A 3,908-nucleotide genomic window follows, 5' to 3' on the forward strand; every position below is an offset into this window, starting at 1 on the left:
TATTTTTTCTTACAATTCCAACTCTTTCTATAAAAATTTATTTTATTCTTATTTTTTGACAGTTTTTTAATTGATTACTAATTTTATAATAAGTTTAAATTTATTTCATTTCAATTTTCAAATATATTCTCCAACAACGTATTAACTTAACAATGTTGTTAATAATTTTATTTTATCAAACTTCTTTTTTTATTTTTATTTTTTGGTTTAATAATTTCATTTTATTTGATTAAATTTCATTTCTTTTCAATTTTGTTCAAATACTAAGTAAATCTTGCAGCTTTTTATTAGTTTAATACACAAATTATTAGTATGGGGTTTTTTTCTCGCGCTCTACCTGAGTGCCGTTTCGCTTCTGATCGACTGAATGTATTGTGACTATCAAGTGAGCTTCAAAGCACCGCCAAACAATGCGAAATTTTCACTTGCCACATTTTCATACAACATTGCCGATGTTCGAATGCTTAGAAACAACAAATTCACAAAAATGTTTGTAAACATTCGATTCAGCACGATACGATTAAATTGTTATTGTTGTTGCTATTATTATTACGGCTATCGCCATTGTAGTATTTTAGTCAATTGTTACAATTACATGATGAAAATGTGTTTCGGTGTGTGTGTGTGAGTGCATGAAGCCGCCTTCGTAGACGCAAATGTGGCCAGCATCACCGATTCAGGGTCGTCATCATCTGTTTGCACCCAAACACATACATGCGTATCTATGTATGTGGGTGTGTGTGCTATGGTTAGCTGCCCATTTGCTGCGTTTGCTCAGCCGGCCAAAAGTGTCCGTCCGAACGAATAAATTTTCGCAAAGAAAAAACAGAAACAATAACAAAAACAAATAAATAAACAAATTGCGCGATTTACAGTTACAGAGGTTGCCAGTTGCATGTTGCACACTCTTTTCTCAACATTGGCATCTGCCAGCACACGTGCATTTGCTGGCATTTAAGTGTGTGTGTATGTACTTGTATGTATGTAGTTTCACATTTGGGAAGTTTTACTCATCCAACTGTTAACAATTGCAGATCACCGCCTATCACCGGGAAGGTTGAACGTTCTACTTTAAAACATATTCTTTGAAAACATACACATACATATGTAGATACTTGCATATTCGCCTGCATTTATTGAACAATATGTGCATATGTATACATAGTTTCAGCAAAATATCATAAAAGCAGCATTTTTTGTAAACCACCTGCCAAAGTTGCTGCATTTTCATATTTATGAGCATATTATTCGCTCAATAACTTTGAGATGCCACCACGCGCGCTATTTGTACACACACCCACACATTCATATATACAACTATTGAATATTGTGAGCTATAAATGCCAGTGTCTGTTCGTACGAAAAACGGAAACGGAAATGATAAGTGTCGGTAATTTGCAATTAGTATGGTATTTTGAAATATTTTTTTACGATTTCTCTGCTTATTCTACAAGTACAAGTTATTATTAAATACAATTATATCTCCTCTCTTCTCCCTATTTGAATATAACCGCAGAGCCATTCAGTATTTTCATATCAGAGTTTTAGAATTTGAAATTATTTGGACTTTTGTACCTATGTTTTCCCCTGGCATCAGTAAATTTTTGCAATCACCCTTTCAGAGTTAAAGCCTATGGGATTTCGATGTCTTCATCTCTCACATTTCTACATTATAGGAATTATATGATGATAAAAATGCTTTTATTGACTATAGGCCCTCGGATGGCATTACGAAATGTCTGAGTGTATTTTTGTCAATAAAACGCAACTCATATTGTGGTTATAGCGACATAAGCTGTAAGAGCATGCATCAGCTTCTTTGTAGAATATGATCAGATCATGCCCGACGTTTGAAATTTAAGTGTGCTCTGTCCAATCCACAAAAAGGAAGACCCCACAATCTGCGCCAACTACTGTTGGAAAATCTCCTCAACATCGCATATAAGGTTCTATGGAGCGTATTGTTTGAATCATTAAAGTTCACCGTCAACAAACTGATTGAATCTTTTCGGTGTGGTTTTAGGTCTGGAGACTCAACAACTGAGCAGACATTCACTAAGCGCCATTTCTTGGAAAAGACCCGTGAAAAGAAGATTGACACACCATCTCTTCGTCGATTTAAAAACTGCTTTTGACAGCACGAAAAGGAGTTGCCTTTATACCGCTATATATTAATTTGCAAAAAAAAAAAACTATGCAAAACTAATACGGTTCTGTAAACTGACGTTGAGCAACACCAAAAGCTCCGTCAGGATCAGGAAGGACCTCTCGGAGCCATTCGATATCAAATGAGGTTTCAGACAAGGCGACTCCCTATCGTACGACTTCTTTAATCTACTTCTGGAGAAAATAATTCGAGCAGCAGAGCTGAATTGAGAAAGTACAATCTGCTATAATATCCAGACAGGATAAGGAAGCGAAGCAAATGGATCTGGTACTGAACGAGGCCAAGACGAAATATCTCCAGGTTCCCACGTTGCTGTTGACAGTCATACCTTCGAAATTGTAGGTAATTTCATCTATCTTGGAATCAGTATTATCACCAACAACGATGTTTCCCGTACTGCTTTACATGATGAGCTGTACGAGATATACATACATACGTTGACATTGATATAGATAGATAGATAATGTTATTTGAGGTAATGCAACGCGACCTAGGGTCTATTGTGCCCTTGACATTGATATAGTACGAATTAAGTGACAGCGGCTACGCTGGCTGTGTCATGTCGTCCGAATGGATGACAAAACTCCAGCTCTGAAAGTATTCAGTGCAGTACTGGAACAAAGAAAGAGGAATACCTCCACTCCGTTGGAAAGATCAGAGGGTGAAGAACCTGGCTACACTTGGAATCTCCAATTCTAATTGTAAAAACACAACCAGCAAGGTTGAGTATCGTCAATGTGCTACACTCTCCAAGTACTAGTTTTTGCTATAAAACTTTTGGATTCTTCCCGAAAATAGTTGAAGGTCAACACGAGGCAAGTGCGCTTTCACTGCTACAGAGGCTGTCACGAAAAAATTATTGCATATGAAATGCCATTGCTGAGCCGAAAAATCATACAATCATAAAGTTTCTCCTATCTGCCCACAATTAAAAAACAATCCGGTATACATGAGCATGTATTTATTTATGTACACACGTATATGCTTTTGGCAGTGAAAGAAAAAAGTCGCCAGCCCGGACCTAGGCCAGGTGCCGCCGAAATTATTTGTATACACCCACAATTATGCGTGCCTAGGTACTTATAGAGTGTAAATATATACAATTCCTTTCCTTTGATCAGTGCTTGCTGCCAAAATAAACACCGCAGACTTTATTGCGTATGCAAATACCTGTGACTGTGCATGTGTGTAAGTGTGTAAGTGAACGGGATGCGCACCTGATAAGTGGCTCTTATAGAATAATCAAAACGGAAATTATTTACTCGAAACCATATACTTTTTCCAAGAAACTCAAGACAAACATACTATCCTACAAACATAGACCGTAAATTGTATGTGTGGAAAATTCTTTCTTCGTTTGAGTTTATTTAAAAGACATCAATTATAAATTAGAGTCAGAAAATTTTATAAATTTATAAGCGAAAAAGACTTAAATCTTACGTTTGTTGTCTTAAATCGTGTTTTAATAAAATAGAGCACATAGAATGCGAGTGATGTCGAAAAAATATAATAACTTATACGTTCCACCATAATTTAGACTAAAATCATGAAAAACATGTTAGCTCCGGTGCAGCCTAACACCCTTCTTAAGTACATTTCGTAAACTATGAAAGGGTATATGTTAAGTGAGGTTTGATGCCTGATCCAGAGATCGCACTTGGACTACAATTTGCCCTTTGTGAAATCATAAAAAAACAAAACTCCCGTAATTCGAACTTATCTATCAGCACACGCTTTGTGG

The 3,908-nt window shown here is 36.2% G+C and overlaps 1 protein-coding gene across 1 annotated transcript in view; it reads right to left on the reverse strand.

The window, feature by feature from the left end:
- LOC108976976 (sarcoplasmic calcium-binding protein, alpha-B and -A chains) overlaps positions 1-419 on the reverse strand; it is an 11,578-nt gene extending 11,159 nt beyond the window's left edge. Inside the window, exon 1 of the mRNA XM_018946443.1 lies at positions 338-419. The gene's annotated coding sequence lies outside the window, so the exon portion shown is untranslated. The remainder of the gene's footprint in view (positions 1-337) is intronic.
- Positions 420-3,908: the final 3,489 nt, after the last annotated feature.

Source organism: Bactrocera latifrons, unplaced genomic scaffold, assembly GCF_001853355.1.
Source record: "Bactrocera latifrons isolate USDA-ARS-PBARC rearing strain unplaced genomic scaffold, ASM185335v1 scaffold_82, whole genome shotgun sequence".
Taxonomy (NCBI): Eukaryota; Metazoa; Arthropoda; class Insecta; order Diptera; family Tephritidae; genus Bactrocera; species Bactrocera latifrons.